This window comes from Pristiophorus japonicus, chromosome 5, assembly GCF_044704955.1.
Source record: "Pristiophorus japonicus isolate sPriJap1 chromosome 5, sPriJap1.hap1, whole genome shotgun sequence".
NCBI classification, from domain to species: Eukaryota; Metazoa; Chordata; class Chondrichthyes; family Pristiophoridae; genus Pristiophorus; species Pristiophorus japonicus.
Window position 1 is genome coordinate 171,117,715 of NC_091981.1, and position 18,095 is coordinate 171,135,809.

Genomic DNA, 18,095 nt, shown 5'->3' on the forward strand with positions numbered 1-18,095 from the left:
GGCCTGTGACGAATTACATAGTTATAAGCGGACAGCGTGAGGGCCCATCTTTGGATGTGAGCAGAGGCACTGGTATTGATCCCTTTGCTCTCTGAGAATAGCGATATGAGTGGCTTATGGTCAGTTTCTAGCTCAAACTTGAGCCCAAACAGATGCTGATGCATTGTTTTTACCCCGCAAACGCATGCCAGAGCTTCTTTTTCAATCATGCTGTAGGCCCTTTCGGCCTTGGACAAGCTCCTGGATGCATAAGCGATTGGTTGCAATGTTCCCGATTCATTTGCTTGTTGTAACACACACCTGACCCCATACGAAGACGCATCGCAAGCTAGCACTAAACGTTTACAAGGATCATACAGAACAAGCAGTTTGGTGGAACATAACAGATTTTGGGCTTTCTCAAAAGCTGTCTCTTGTGATTTCCCCCATACCTAGTCATCTCCCTTGCATAACAACACGTGTAGAAGTTCTAGCAAGGTGCTTAGCCTGGGTAGGAAATTACCAAAATAATTGAGTGGTCCCAGGAACGACTGCAGCTCCATCACGTTCTGTGGTCTCGGCGCGTTCTTGATGGCCTCCATCTTGGCGTTGGTGGGTCTGATGCAGTCTGCCGCGATTCTTCTCCCTAAGAACTCGACCTCTGGCTCCAGAAAAACACACTTTGAGCATTTCAACCTGAGTCCCACACGATCTAGCTGACTTAGAACCTCTTCCAGGTTCTGCAAGTGTTCGATGGTGTCCCAACTTGTGACTAGTCTGTCGTCCTGGAAAACCACGGTACGCGGAACCGACTTCAACAGACTCTCCATGTTCCTTTGAAAAATAGCCACGGCCGATCAAATCCCAAACGGGCATCTATTGTAGATGAACAGACCTTTGTGCGTGTTAATGCAGGTGAGGCCTTTCGAAGATTCCGCCAGCTCCTGCGTCATGTAGGCCAAGGTCAGGTCCAACTTGGTGAACGTCTTTCCTCCTGCCAGCGTCACAAATAGGTCATCTGCCTTGGGTAGCGGGTACTGGCCCTGCAGCGAAAAACGGTTAATTGTTACTTTATAGTCCCCGCAAATTCTGACCGTGCCATCGCCCTTGAGAACCGGAACAATTGGACTGGCCCACTCATTGAACTCTACCAGCGCAATGATGCCCTCTTGTTGCAGTCTGTCTAGCTCAATCTCCACTTTCTCTCGCATCATATATGGCACCGCCCGTGCCTTGTGGTGGATGGGTCATGTACCGGGAATCAAGTCGATCTGCACCTTCGCCCCGAGAAATTTCCGATGCCTGACTCAAATAACGACGGAAACTTGCTCAGAACCTGGGCACATGAGGTGTCGTCGACGGACGAAAGTGATCGGATGTCGTCCCAGTTGCAGCGGATTTTTCCCAGCCAGCTTCTGCCGAACAGTGTGGGGCCATCTCCTGGCACGGTCCATAGTGGGAGTTCATGCACTGCTCCATCATAGGAGACTTTTACTGCTGCGCTGCCAATTACAGGGACCAGCTTTTTAGTGTAAGTTCTTAGCTTGGTGTGAATGGGGCTCAGCTTGGGCCTGTGTGCCTTGTTGCACCACAGCCTGTCGAAGGCCTTTTTGCTCATGATGGACTGACTCGCACCCGTGTCCAATTCCATGGATACTGGAATTCCGTTCAGTTCAACTTTTAACATGATCGGTGGACATTTTGTGGTGCAGGTGTGTACCCCGTACACTCCTGCCTCCTTGGTTTGCGTCTCTAGTTCAAATTGATCTGACATGTAACGGTCTCCCTCTGCAACATGGTGGTTTGCAGCTCATCTGCGCATTCGCTGGAGGTGTCCCATTGTTCCACAGCCTTTGCATGCATAGTGTTTGAAGCGGCATTGATGGGCTCGATGATCACCGCCACAGCACCAACAAGGTGTTAACTGCCTCGCATTAATGCTTGATGGAGGACTCTGAGTCATCTGAGGTCGTGAAGCTGCAGGTGTGTACGTTCTGCCATGTGCATTCCTGCCTGAAAATGACGATACTTTGTGTACAGTACTTGCCGAAACATCTTTATGCTGTGAAATTTGTTCGGTGGTATTGCTGGTGGACATAAATGCCTGGGCTATTGTTATGACTTTGCTCAGGTTCGGTGTTTCGACAGTCAATAGTTTGCGAAGGATAACCTCAAGGTCAATGCCAAGCACAAAAAAGTCTCTTAGCATTTGTTCAAGGAATCCATCAAATTTGCAATGTCCTGCAAGGCGCCTTAGTTCAGCGACGTAGCTCACCACTTCCTGGCCCTCAGACCGTTGATACGTGTAAAATCGATACCTTGCCATCAGAACGCTCTCCTTTGGATTTATGTTCTCCCGGAACAGCGTACACAGTTCGTCATACGATTTGGTTGTTGATTTCACCGGAGCAAGAAGATTCTTCATGAGGCCATAGGTTGTTGTCCCGTAGACGGTGAGGAGGGTCGCCCTTCGTTTAGCAGTGTTCTCATCGCCTTCCAACTTGTTGGCCACGAAGTATTGGTCGAGTCACTCCACAAAGGCCTCCCAATCGTCCCCTTCTGAGAATTTCTCCAGGATACCAACAGTTCTCTGCATTTTTGCGTGATGGTTCATTATCTCGTCGCCAGTTGTTATGTCCTTAATAAAGTAATGTGACTGAGTACTGTAGACATGAGCAAGTGTGACCTAAGTCTCTTTAATCTAACTCCAGAGTGCTGGTACAGCATGGGAGGCCTGCTTATATATATAGTGCTCCCAAGGGATGCTGGGATCCCTTGGGACTCCAACTGATATGCCCTCTGGTGGCGTAGCATGCTGGTTACATAGGGTTGCATACATAACATATGTAATATATTATTGTTATGGAAAATTAATTTCAATACAACAACGTGTATTTATATAGTGCCTTTTAACGTAGTATAACGTCCCAAGGTGCTTCACAGGAGTATTAGAAGATAAAAATTTGACACGTGCCACATAATGAGAAATTAGGGCAGGTGATCACAAGCTTGGTCAGAGGTAGATTTTAAGGAGCATCTTAAAAGAGGAAAGAGAGGTAGAGAGGTTTATGGAAGGGAATTCCAGAGCATAGGACCTAGACAGCTGAAGGCATGACAACCAATAGTTAAACAATTATAATCAGGGATGCTCAAGAGGGCTGAATTCGAGGAGCACAGATATCTCCCGGGGGCGGGGGGTCCGGGGGGGGCGTTGGTTGTGAGGCTGGAGGAGATTACAGAGATCGTGAGGGGCAAGGACATGGTGGGATGGTGGGATTTGAAAACAAGGCTGAGAATTTTGAAATCGAGCCATTGCTTAACAGGGAGTCAATGTCGGTCAGTGAGCACAGGGTTGATGGCTGAACGGGACTTGGTGCACGTTAGGGCATGGATAGTCAAGCTTTGGATGACCTCAAGTTTTCATCGGGTAGAACATGGGATGCCAGCCAGGAATGTGTTAGAAGTGTTAAGTCTAGAGGTAATAAAGGCCTGGATAAGGGTTTCAGTAGCAGATGAATTGAGGCCTGGGCGGAAACAGGCGATGTTACGAAGGTGGAAATAGGCTGTCTTAGTTATGCCACGGATATGTGGTCAGAATCTCATTTCAGGGTCAAATATGACACCAAGTTTGTGAACAGTCTCAGTTCAGTCTCAAACAGATGTTAAGGAGAGGGATGGAGTTATTGGCTAGGGGTCGGAGTTTGTGGGGGAAACTGAAAACAGTGGCTTCCTAATATTTAATTGGAGAAAATTACTGCTCATCCAGTACTGGATCTCGGACAAGCAGTCTGACAATTTAGAGACCATTGAGGGGTTGAGAGAAGTGGTGGTGAAGTAGAGCTGGGTGTCATCAGTGTACCTGTGGAAACTTATCTATATATAGATAAGTGTGAGCTGGTGCATTTGATAGGATGAATATGGAGGCCAACTCATTGCAAGTTGGCATGCAGGTAGAGCAGGTGGTGAAGAAGGAAAATGGTATGTTGGCTTTCATAGCAAGGGGATTTGAGTATAGGAACAGGAAGGTTTTACTGCAGTTGTACAGTGCCTTAGTGAAGCCTCACCTGGAATAGCGTGTTCAGTTTTGGTCTCCTAATCTGAGGAAGGACGTTCTTGCTATTGAGGGAGTGCAGCGAAGGTTCACCAGACTGATTTCCAGGATGGCAGGACTGACATATGAGGAGAGACTGGATCGACTGAGCCTGTATTCACTGGAGTTTAGAAGGATGAGAGGGGTTCTCATAGAAACATATAAAATTCTGACGGGACTGGACAGGTTAGATGCAGGAAGAATGTTCCCGACATTGGGGAAGTCCAGAACCAGGGGACATAGTCTAAGGATAAGGGGTAAGCCATTTAGGACTGAGATGAGGAGAAACTTCCTCACGCAGAGAGTTGTTAACCTGTGGAATTCCCTACCGCAAAGAGTTGTTGATGCCAGTTCATTGGATCTATTCAAGAGGGAGTTAGATATGGCCCTTACGGCTAAAGAGATCAAGGGGTATGGAGAGAAAGCAGGAAAGGGGTACTGAGGGAATGATCAGCCATGATCTTATTGAATGGTGGTGCAGGCACGAAGGTCCGAATGGCCTACTCCTGCACTTATTTTCTATGTTTCTATGCTACCTATTCCTTGGGAAATAAGAGTCTCAATGAGGTAGAGGAGCAAAGCGATCCAGGGGTACAGATTCACAAATCATTAAAAGTTGTGACACAGGCCATTGAATGCACACAAAACGCTGGGGTTCATTTCTGGAGGAATAGGATTGAAAAGCAGAGACGTTATGTTGAACTTGTGTGGCACCTTGGTTAGACCACATATTGGAGTACAGTGCACAGTTCTGGTTTTCATATTACAAAAAAGATATGGAGGAAGGGAGAAGGTTTTACAAGGATGATACCAGAACTAAGAAGTTATACAGGAAACTGAGCAGGCTGGAGCTCTTTTCTCTAGAAAAACGAAGGCTGATGGATGACCTAATAGAGGTCTTTTAAATTATGAAGAGGTTTGAATAAGTTGACATAGAGAAAATGTTTCCACTTGTGGTGTAGTCCAAAAATAGAGGCCATAAATATAAGATAGTTAATAATAAATCCAACAGGGAATTCAGGAGAAACATCTTTACTCAGAGAGTGGTGAGAATGTGGAACTTGCTACCACAAGGAGTAGTTGAGGCGAATAGCATTGATACATTTAAGGGGAAGCTAGATAAGTACATAAGGGAGAAAGGAATAGAAGGTTATGCTGATGGGGTTAGATGGAGAGGGATGGGAGGTTGCTCCTGTGGAACAAAAACACTAGCATGGACCAGTTGGGAAGAAAGGCCTGTTTCTGTGCTGTAAATTTTTTGTAGTTCTATGTAAACAGATGAAAACGAACAGCTGCCAACAGTTCTTGAAACTTTAATGAATAAATCAAGGCACAGGATAATATGCAGGCTGCACAAAAGATAGTCATATGGAATAATGCAGCCATTGCAAACAGTTCAAACATCGAATAATGCAGTAAGTAGAAAGCTATAAGCTTATCTAGTTAATGTAATAAATGGCAAAGACTTCACCTTTGTTCATGTTTGTTCCTTTTGTAATTATTGATCTCTTACTGTGATGAGGTGAGTTAACAGAGTACAGTTGTACTGTTGACAAAAGTTGAGACAGTGCAAGGAATTTTATAGCTAATTGTAAGGATCAATCCAAGGAATTACAGTCTCCCTGGACCTGTAAGTTTTCAACCTGTTATGTATGTAAACTTTACCAATGTATAAGACTTGCTGCTAGGGGGCGCACCTGTGGGAGACCCAAGGGTTACCTGCACACCCTGGGCAAGCAGGTATAAAAGGCAGTCTACCATGCTGCTTCCTCACTCTGGAGTTACATTAAAGAGACCAAGGTCACACCAGTTTGAGCTTACAGCATAGTCTTGTGGAGTTATTCTGAACCTAACAATTGGCAACGAGTAACAGATCACGAACTTTCACGCAGTTATGGCTGCCGTTGGTACTCTTGAGAGATTTGTTGAGGGTGTTGAGCCTTCATTGAGCGTCTTGACCAGAACTTCGTGGCCAACGAGCTGGATACGGAAGAGACCACGGTTAAGCGCAGGACGATTCTCCTCACCGTTTGCAGGTCCACGATATATGGTCTCTTCAAAAATCTGCTAGTACCGACAAAACCAACGGAGAAGACATATGAAGTGTTGTGCATGCTGGTTTGGGAACACCTCAAGCCGAAGGAGAGCATCTTGATGGCCAGGTATCGCTTTTATACGCACCACCGCTTCGAGGGCCAGGATGTGGCGAGCTATGTCGCCGACCTAAGATGCCTTGCGGGACAGTGCGTATTTGCTGGATTTTTGAGGGAAATGTTGCGGGACTTTTTCATGCTTGGAATCAGCCACGAGGTCATTCTTCGCAAACTGCTGTCTGCCGAATCCCTAGATCTGAGCAAGGCCATCACGATAGCCCAGGCTTTCATGTCCACAAACGATAACACTAAACAGATATCTTTGCAGCAACAAAGCTCACCGGCATGTACTGTGCATAAAATAATGCCTTCAGCATGCAGAACTGTACATGGCAGGGCCTACACGTCTGCAGAGGCCAGACCTAGGATGACTCAGAGTCCGCTGTGGGGCGTGAATGCGAATCCATTAACACCATGTTGGTGCTGCGGGGATAATCATCGAGCCCATCAATGTCGATTCAAGCACTTCATGTGCAAGGACTGTAGAACAATGAGGCACCTCCAGCGACTGTGCAGACATGCTGCAACTCACCACGTGGCAGAGTCAGCAGAAGATGACCGATCCGGCTCGGATCAAGCTGAACGAGTAAGAGAAGCAACTCAACCTGAGGCTGAAGAGGAAGTGCATGGGGTACACACCTTCACCACCAAAAGCCCTCCAATAATGTTCAAAGTCAAATTAAACGGCATTCCAGTTTCCATGGAATTGGACACAGGGACGAATCAGTCAATTATGAGCCAGAAGACTTTTGAGAAACTGTGGGGCAACAAGGCACAAAGGTCAAAACTAAGCCCGATCCACACCAAGTTGCGCAGCTACACCAAAGAACTCATACCAGTCATTGGTACGATAGGAGCTGTGCATGATTTACCACTATGGATTGTACTAGGCGATGGCCCAACGCTGTTCGGCAGAAGCTGGCTAGGAAAGATCCAATGGAACTGGGGCGACATCAAAGCACTGTCTTCGGTGGATGATGCCTCATGTGCCCAAGTGCTCAACAAATTCCCGTCGTTATTCGAGCCAGGCATCAGCAACTTCATAGGCGTCAAAGTGCAGATCCATCTAGTCCCTGATGCACAACCCATTCACCACAAGGCCGAACGGTTCCATACATGATGTGAGAGAAAGTCGAGATTGAGCTGGACATCAATGAGAGGGGAGCGTATCGCCAGTCAAGTTCAATGAGTTCAACGGGCCAGTCCAATTGTTCCGGTGTTGAAAAGCAATGGGCGGTCAGAATCTGTAGGGACTACAAGGTAACGATCAACCGAATCTCGTTACAGGACCAGTACTCACTACCCAAAGCAGATGACCTGTTCGCAACGCCAGCAGGGGGGAAGTCGTTCACCAAGCTTCACCACGAATTTCTGGGGAGAAAGATTGCGGCAGATGGCATCAGACCCATGGACTCCAAGACGGAGGCCATCAAGCATGCACCCAGACTACAGAATGTGACGGAGCTGCGTTCGTTCCTGGGACTCCTCAACTATTTTGGTAACCTTCTACTGGGATTGAGCACTTTGCTGGAACCTTTGCATTTATTGCTACGCAAGGGGTAAATCTCAAGAGACAGCCTTTAATAATGCCAGAAACCTTTTATGTTCTAACAAGTTACTTGTATTGTATGACCCGTGTAAACGTTTAGTACTGCTTGTGATGCATCTTCGTACGGGGTCGGTTGTGTGTTACAACAAGCCAATGTGTCAGGAAAACTGCAACCGGTTGCATATGCATCCAGAAGCTTATATAAGGCTGAAAGAGCCTACAGTATGGTTGAGAAAGAAGCATTAGCATGCATATATGGGGTTAAGAAAATGCACCAATACCTATTTGGACTCTTGTTCGAGCTCGAAACCAACCTCAAGCCGTTCATTTCGCTGTTCTCAGAAAGCAAAGGTATTAACACCAATGCTTCGTCCCGCATCCAAAGATGGGCACTAACATTATCTGCGTATGACTATGTAATCCGCCACAGACCAGGCACTGAGAACTGTGCCGATGCCCTCAGTCGGCTACCATTACCCACCACCGGGGTAGAAATGGCGCAACCCGCAGACTTGCTTCTTGTAACCAAACATAGAAACATAGAAAATAGGTGCAGGAGCAGGCCATTCGGCCCTTCGAGCCTGCACCGCCATTCAATATGATCATGGCGGATCATGCAACTTCAGTACCCCACACCCGCCTTCTCTCCATACCCCCGGATCCCCTTAGCTGTAAGGACCACATCTAACTCACTCTTGAATAAATCCAATGAATTGGACTCAACAACTTTCTGTGGTAGAGAATTCCACAGATTCACCACTCTCTGGGTGGAAAAGTTTCTCCTCATCTCGGTCCTATATGGCTTATCCCTTATCCTTAGTCTGTGACCCCTGGTTCTGGATTTCCCCCAACATCTGGAACATTCTTCCTGCATCTATCCTATCCAGTCCCGTCATAATTTTATATGTTCCAAGAGATGCTTTTGAGAGTGAGAGGTCACACATCACGGCTCGCCAGATCAGAGCCTGGACCAGACAGAACCCTGTATTATCACTAAAGAGTAAAAAGCTGCGTCCTCAATGGGAGCTGGTTGGTGGTTCCCGGGGTAATGCAAGACAAAATTAAGCCATTCCACCGATGCAAGGATGAAATGTCCATCTATTCGGATTGTCTCATATGGGGGACTTGTGTAGTTTTGCCAAAAAAAGGCAGGGAAATATTTATACGCGACCTACACAGAACTCACCCAGCATAGTCATGATGAAGGCTATCGCCAGGTTGCACATTTGGTGACCCGGCATTGACTCGCAATTGGAGTCATGCGTACACCAATGTAACACTTGTTCACAGTTGAGCAATGCACCAAGGGAGGCCCCACTGAGTCTGTGGTCATGGCCCTCCAAACCGTGGTCCAGGGTCCACGTAGATTTCGCTGGCCCCTTTCTCGGAAAGGTGTTCCTAGTAGCAGTGGACGCTTACTCTAAATGGATTGAATGTATAATAATGTCATCATGAACGTCCACTGCCACCATTGAAAGCCTCCGGGCCATGTTTGCCACCCATGGTTTGCCCGGCATCCTTGTTAGTGACAATGGACCATGTGTCACCAGCTCACAATTCAACGAGTTCATGACCCGCAATGGCATCAAGCATGTCAGGCCCCGTTAAAGCCCGCATCCAATGGTCAAGTGGAACGGGCAGTCCAAACTATCAAGCAGAGCTTGAAACGTGTGATGGACGGTTCCCTGCAGATCCGGTTATCTCCGATTCCGCTCAGCTACCGTACGCGACCCCACTCGCTTACTGGGGTTCCCCCTGCAGAATTTCTAATGAAGAGAGCACTCAAAACCAGGCTCTCCTTAGTCCACCCGGATCTCAATGATCATGTAGAAACCCGGCGTCACTGGCATAACGTGTACCACGATCGCCCGCATGTATCACGTGACATTGAGGTTAATGACCCGGTGTTTGTTTTTAATTAAGGTCATGGGCCCAAATGGGTTGCTGGCACTATGTTAGCCAAGGAGGGAATAGAGTGTTTGTTGTCAAACTTTTGAATGGACAAACGTGCAGAAAGCACTTGGATCAGACCAAACTGCGATTCACTGACAACCAAGAACAGTTTGAAGAGGACATTACCATTATTGATCCACCTATACACCCCCAACCAGCAATCGACCTCGCGGTCAACCACGAGGATGAACCCACCTTGCTCGACAGTCCGATCAGACCAGCCATGCCGCAGTGCAGCAATGATCTGACCAACTCACCCATGCCAGGACTTCAATTCAGGCAATCAACCCAGGAACCCTGATCGCCTCAACTTGTAAATAACTTGTATCTAAGACGTTGGGCGTGTGTGATGTTATGTATGTAAACTTTACCAATGTTTAAGACTTGCCACCAGGGGGCGGACCTGTGGGAGACCCAAGGGTCACCTGCAGCAAGCAGGTATAAAAGGCAGTCTACCATACAGCTTCCTTACTCTGGAGTTACATTAAAGAGACCAAGGTCACAACAGTTTGAGTTTATAGCATACAATCTTGTGGAGTTATTCTGAACATAACACAACCCATACCAGGAAGCTGAAATGACCACTAACATTACAGTAATAAAATTACTCAGATATCAGGTTTCATTTTATTATTGTAATACAAATTCAACACAACTAAAATAAATATATTTCGATCTCGATGTTTTTTGGGCGCTTTCCCCTCCGAGCGAGTTTGGTCAGGTTCTCATGCCAGCGGAGAGCGAAGACTGCAGGGAAGCGTCCATTGACGTACGCTGGCGTGCAACGCCCACAAAGGTCCTCCCGTCCGCCGAGTTCCCAGTTTGGTCCGGGCGGTCCTCCGCTCCAGCAGCAGAAGAGACTGCCGTGTGGAGGCAGGTCTTATCTGAACGCTAAGTATGAAGACCTGCAAAAAAAGGTTAGTGCACTTCTTTTCTTTATTACTTTTGCAGGGATTTAGGTGGATGGGGTTCTCTGACGGATTTCTGTTAGTTTTTTTTCATTGTTTTGAAAATAATTTTTTCACGATTCTATTGGAAATTAACCTCACCACTCTTCTCAACTGCCTTTGTATGGAGCTAACTATGAAGCACAGCACAGTAGCTTATTTAACTACAGAAACAATCCATTATATAGTTAGTAATTAGAAGCCCCACTCCAACAATCCTAACCCACTTAGCTTTTGCTGTGCTACTGTACAGTAGAAGGAACAGCTTGTTCTGCAGGTTCAGCACATTTAATGTGAGGAACTTCACACAGTGAACTAGCCAGCTTTGTTGTCATTGTTCTTGGGTAGAGTCCTCTGTACACAATAGAATAGTATTTATTATTGGCTTCAGCTTCTACTTCCTAACTGAATGGTTATTTGTGGGTTTAAGACAAGGCAGTCTTTCACTCCAATACTGTTTTGCTGCAAGAGTAATTCATCAATTTTCAATTTTTCATTAATCTGCATATAGAGTGTGCACAGCAATAGAAGGCTACAAATTGAGTTATCTAAATACTATATAAGGAAGAAATAAGATTTTATTATCGATCTATTATGGAATGCAAATTTAGATTAACCATATGGATAATAGCTGTGAAGTTTGCTTTAAAGGGAGTGCCAAATGTCAGAAACTCACATTTAGTTCTCTAGAGGGAGGATTATTCATAGAATGGGTTTGTTCTGGAGTGCTGCCAATTGCAGACCCAAGTCGTCTAGAGGGATAAGCTGGAGGGAAGTGAAGCAAAAAGACAAAGGAGAGAGAGAGACCCACACAATATACACAGGGAGATGGAGAAAGAAGACAAACAAGGAAAATAGGAGCAGACCAGATAAAAGAAAGATTGAGAGAATAACTTTTGGCAGGAGATCTGCAGAACCTCCAAAGATACAGCTGAAATTGGCCTTTCGTGCTGTTCTGCCAACCTTACGTCAAAGTTATGGCATGAGATCAGGACAACCCATACCTCTATCCTGTGTATGAGAAATTTGTTTGTTGTAATGAGGTTGCAAAGTCTAGATGGCAGATACACTATTTTTGTCAAACTTTAAGAGTTCCTGTCTGGCAGGAAGAGCAACTATTGGAACACTTCAGGCATGCCAGATAGGGAAATCCTAAACCATTGAAGGCAAATCATGTTGCATGAGGCGATATACACTTAAAAAGTTCATCAAGCAATTTTTATTTTTATTTTCTATTTTGTATTCTAGCCAGTTAGAAAGAAACATGGCATGCAGCTTGAACCAATAAAAAGGCAATTTTAGGACAGATATCAAAAAGTTCTTCACACAGAATGATCAATACTTGGAATGGATTTCTGAGCAGAGTGGTGGAAGTGAAGACACTGGAATCATTTCAAAACAATTAGCTGCAGCATTGAAGGGAGCGCATGAATGAATTAAAATGGGCCAAATGACCTTCCTCATCCATCAGTATCTTGTAAACTTATATTTATATAGTGCTTCATCATGTCTGTCAGAAATGCTTCACATAGCAGATAAACATCTGGAGTGCATGAAATTAAATTAAAACTAAGAAAATGGTGCATCCTTCCACATGCCTGTTCTCCGACAGGCATATTAATCATTTGAAGGGTATCATGCTTGAATACAGAGGATTACTTTTAACATGTTGATTTAAAAGTACTGGAGTCATGTAAACTGAAATGCATCAGACTGTGATAGTCATTCATTTGCTGATGATGCCATTCTGTGTTGCAGGAGACATTCTCACCCTCCTATGACTTCCCATTTCCCATAAGTTGTATTAAACCAGAATGCTGCAAGCCCAAACAACCATTTTATTTTGGTCAATGCTGGTGTATGGGAGGTCACACCTGTACGAGTCTGACTTACATTTGATGCCAAATCTGTTTTCTCTTAAAGAAATTGTTGTGTATTTTACATTAGCTGTGGTGCTTAAATTACATGCTAAACTATTTACTCTGAATGAACACGACCAAATTTGTCCACACAGGTTGTTCAATACTTGGAATGGATTTCCAGGCAGAGTGGTGAAGGTTTCTAACGAAAGGTCATCAACCGGAAACGTTAAACCGACATCCCTCTCTCCACAGATGCTGCCTGACTGTTTCACAGCCATCATATTTATCAGGTAAAAGTTAATTTCATGATTCTAAATAGAGGTCAGCTCCTGGCTGCACAGCACTGCCACTCTAACATCATGACTCGTCACCACATTTCAACACCAATATGAACATGTCAGAAAAGACTGTCATGCAGTCCAGTACCAACAACAATTTAATATCTAAACTTCAATCCTACCAATCACTTTCACAACGAAATCTCACAATCTGTCATTCACTTTCCAAATATCTGTTTCATTTATCACCACTCTTCAATCCACACGTACTTTTAAGACTTTTGCAATTAAAACATTTCCAAGATTTTTAAACTGTATGTGCATCAAATGTTTATTTTTTTTTTTAAATGGGCAATATATTTTCCAATTGAAAACAAACACACATAAATCTGTTTCCTCAAGTCTTCAAGCATTTTTTGTGAAATGCAGTGAGGTGAGTGGATTTCAACCCCAACTGCCTGGAAATCCCTTCAAAATAATTGCAGCAGTGACACAGACCTCTCAAGCGCTATGGGGGGAATTTTTCGGGGGTCAACGAGCATGTTTGATGGTGGGTTGGGTGGGAAAAAAAATGCTTTGACAGAGGGTCGGAACCCAGCTATCAACCCGCTGCCACCCACCTTTCCCAAATGTCAGGTCTGTCAGCGCTGAATAGACCCGACACACAGCGGCAGGGGAGGCAATTCAAGTCATTATGACATTGTTAACAGCCCAATAAGAAGTATTTTGAGCTCACCTTTACATTTTATGAGGTCCACGCTACTCAGGAATCATGTCAGCTAAGGAGGTCGGGAGTTGTATGACTATAGAATCATCTCATTACTTGACAGCTGCAAATGTGCTATGAAAGCTCCCATCTCACAGCTGTTCACTTTCCAAGCTCAGAAGCTGTTGCTTACTGCATTTGGAAGATAGATTGAGCTTTATGCAGGTTGCAAGTGTTTGGAGCAAACTCTCTAACGAGTGTCACCTCATTGGAAAAACTCTCTCGCCATTGACAGATTGCTTCTGTCATCTCAAATTCACCTGCCATCTGTTATATCAGCATCGGTGCCCTTGAAACTATCTCACCTTAGTCCTCAGAATCCCACCACGATCAGCCCCAACACCAGCAGCACCAGGCACACCAGTAGCACCAACAACAACACCAACCTTCTCCACAATCAACTGATGCTGCACAATACACAGGGCATCAGAACCCGACCACATTGCTGCCCGGGATGCCATGGATGGCCTCACCATAGCCAGATTTACTTCACTTGATGCTGTATACCCTGACTATCACGTGATGTGCCAGGTTGGCACCACCCCAAACCAAGAGCATAAAGTATCCCTATAATGTCCAGGCCATTCCTTTCATACTCATCACCATTATGAGGAGTACCGTTATGTCTCACTATTCACTGCAACTCACTAAGCCACTTCCAAAGGTGCACACAAATCTGTCCAAGATCGCAAAGTGTTGAAAATAAAGGTTTCAATGTTTGACACTACATTAGCAGAAACTTTGCATGAACATTGGATAAAACCTCAATTGTCTAACCCTTGTGTGCTGTTATTTGGTATAATTGGACTAGGATGAGGGCAAGTGTGAGGGGTGGCTCATGAAATGGGCAAGTGATAATGTAGATAGAGAGAGAGAGATGGGTGGAGGTGCAAGGTTAGTTGGTGTAAGGATGGGTAGGACTAGGGCAGAGAAGGCAGAGTGATGGGTATATGATAAGTGACATAGTAGGATGAGGTTGAGTGTGGCTTTGCAGTAACATTTCGTGATCTACTGAGATAATTGAAAGATTTGCGCCATTGAAGCCTATTCCTCCTGAAGACATCTCTGCTTGTGCCCTCCTGTGCAATGTGCAACCAGGCTGCGTTGGTCTCCTGGGGAGATCTCTTCCACCCATTGGAAGGGAAGAGAATCTCCTTGCGTGCTGTGACTCCCTCCATAAGCATCAGGAGGGAGTCATGAGAAAGCCTGGATGAAGCCCTGCACCTCTGTGCAATGCTTGTCAGTGTTTGCAGTACCTCAATGCTGTAGAACACTGACAGCACAAATGTCAAAATCAATTTGCGCATGGTCCCTTTAACAAAACTAGCTGATGATGCATCATCAAATATCATCAGACCCGCTTCCTTCAATTGGTTGGCAAATGTGCTGGGTGGACTTCATAAGAATAAGCCCCATCAGAGGAAAATAATTTTGGACAGCGGGCTGGAGCCAGCAGCAAGGTCGGGACCCGCCACCGACATTGCCCGCCACGGACCTTCAAGGTAGGGGAAATCATGGCCTGCGTATTCATGGAACCAATTTAATATTCACTGGAGTTCAGAAGAATGAGAGGAGATCTCATAGAAACATTTAAAATTATGACGGGCTTAGACAGGTTAGATGCAGGAAGAATGTTCCCAATGTTGGGGAAGTCCAGAACCAGGGGTCACAGTCTAAGGATAATGGGTAAGCCATTTAGGACCGAGATTAGGAGAATCTTCTTCACCCAGAGAGTGGTGAACCTGTGGAATTCTCTACCACAGAAAGTTGTTGAGGCCAATTCACTAACTATATTCAAAAAGGAGTTAGATGTAGTCCTTACTACTAGGGTGATCAAGGGGTATGGCGAGAAAGCAGGAATGGGGTTCTGAAATTGCATGTTCAGCCATGAACTCATTGAATGGCGGTGCAGGCTCGAAGGGCCGAATGGCCTACGCCTGCACCTATTTTCTATGTTTCTATGTTTCTAATATGGATGCCAATTCCTCCTTCTTTGTACAAAATAAATTACCCATGTTACCAGGGTGCAGAGTTGTAATAATTCCACAACAGATAAATAAATACTTTACTTCATTTTATAATGATTTTTCCCCTGTATGCAGACTTTTTTTCCCCTGCTCAAAATGACTGTTTCATCCTGGTATGTCTAAACCTATCTCCCACCCACTCTTCCCAACATACACTGATATCTTATGTAACACTGCTGTGCAGATAGTTCATACATCCTTTATAAATGGCATAGAGCTTTCAAGGCTTTAAAAATATAATGAGTTTATCTGTGACACCACCCTCTAATGATAAACATAAGCATCAAATCCACATCTGCCTTTTTTGAACAAAGTCGACTGCTTCAAAGAAATTGAATATATTCCTTTATATTATTTTGAATTTCAGGACTTTTATTACTATTTTGGGATCACATTTGGCAATTTGGTTTCTTTTTCTTTGAAAACTAAACCCAAAGATCACATTTATGTCATACAAACAGAGATACTTACAACAGAAGGGTAATGGGGCATAAACTAGCATGATTTAAGCTGTAGCTGTACCCAATATTCCACCAATTGTATTGTAGTGAATAAAAAGGTTACGATATTTCATCTTCATGACTGCTGGGGACTTTCTCTACATCTTCTTGTTCGTGCAACATAAAAGATCATGGGGTGGAATGGGCATAACGAGACCCAATTTCATGGACCAATGTCCTTTGCCCTAAGGATGCCTGACTTGAAATTGGGTCGGGCCATTTTTCAAGCATCCGCCTAAAAAAATGTTAGGTCCCTCCCATATATAAACGGGAGCCAAACGACTGTTTTCTGTCCCATCACAGAAATTAGCCTGCGATGATAATTGGGCCGATGTCGGGTCTGCCCTGCTCAGAAGTCTTCAGCGGCCACTGAGGTCGAAGTAGCGCCCACCAACTAACAGCAAATTTTCTTTTGAACAAAACTAGTTGAAACACCTTCCTTTGGAGCCAGGAGATGCCCAGGTCCACAGCACTGCAGACAGTCACTACTGGCTACGATCGACCCCCTTCCATTGGTCTCCCTCACTTACAAATTAAAGATGAGATTAAAAAATACAGAAAGAAAAAAATGGGTAATTTTTCTCTTATTTTCACCAAATGTGGAGTGAGGCAGCACATGAACCAACGAATATGCACTGCTTTGACAGATCGCACACATCGCCGCAGGAAGGACATCTGCGGGGAAGAGATTTGGGCTATTTGCCCAACTCTTGCCCAGTGAATGTCCTTCAAGCTCTTACACCTGGTAAAAGCAGGAATGTAGCATACTTTTACCAATGTAAGAGTTTTAAAACATAGAAAAATTAAATGTAATCACTCATTTTTATATTAAAAACTTTGTCCATTAAGGTAAATTTATTTTTAACTCTATTGAAACACATTAAAAACAATTCCAAAAAAGATTTTTTTTCTAAAACATTTAATTACATTCAATTTCAATTAATTTTAAATATGTGAGGTGTTTTTTTTATTTATTGTGTTGTGTTTCTTATTTATTGGGAGTATTCTCATTGATAGTAATGGAAGCTCATACAAACGGAGCTCCTATTATTATCAATGATGTTCATTAGTGGTCCAGGCCCACATAATTCCAGGATACGAATACGTACCTGGAAGACATAATCCCGTACGCTGGACTGCGATACTAGGCCTCCAACCACAATCCTATGTTCCACCGGGACCACCAGGTATTTTCGTCAAAAAAGTTTGGGTCAGTGGCGTTTGCCCGAAGGAAGCCTCCGACTACAATATATAATGTTCTAATCTAATCCTACAAATAACAAATATTCCAATAATTAATTTGCATTATCGGTTGTTTCCCTGATAGCAAGAGCTACAATAAGGGAGAATGACAGGAAACTTGCAAGGGATATCAAAACCAACACAAAGTTTTTTTTACAATTATATTAGGAAAAAGAGGCGATTCAGGAACAATGTTGTCCCTTTAAAAACTTTAATAAGGAAATGGCGGACATGTTTAATAATTACTTTGCATCAGTATTTACAGTAGAGGAAGAGGATAGCATACTAGAAATCCCAAGGAAACTAAGTCATGGACGGGGACGCAATAAAATTGATATAAGTAAAATTACAGCAATGAAGAAAATAATGGCACTAAAGGGTCGACAAACCCCCAGGACCAAATGGTTTCTATCCCAGGATTTGAAAGGAAGTAGGTGAGTATATTGCAGATGCCCTAACTATGGCCCCAAGTTTCCACATGATTTGCTCCTGATTTTTAGGAGAACTGGTGTAGAACGGAGTATCTTAGAAATCGGAATTCTCGACATTTAGTTTGCTCCAGTTCTAGTCAGTTAGAACAGTTTCACTTTGGAACAGAATTTTTTTTTCAAAAGGGGCGTGTCCGGCCACTTACGCCTGATTTCAAAGTTTCGTGAGTGAAAACTTACTCCAAACTAACTTAGAATGGAGTAAGTGAAGATTTTTGTATGCTCGAAAAAACCTTGTCTACACTTTAGAAAATCAGGCGT

At 44.3% G+C, this 18,095-nt stretch overlaps 1 protein-coding gene across 1 annotated transcript in view; it reads right to left on the reverse strand.

Moving 5' to 3' along the window:
* The window catches only part of gabbr2 (gamma-aminobutyric acid (GABA) B receptor, 2), a 1,540,887-nt gene that overhangs the window by 1,402,157 nt on the left and 120,635 nt on the right, over positions 1-18,095 (reverse strand). The gene's annotated exons all lie outside the window — the stretch shown is intronic.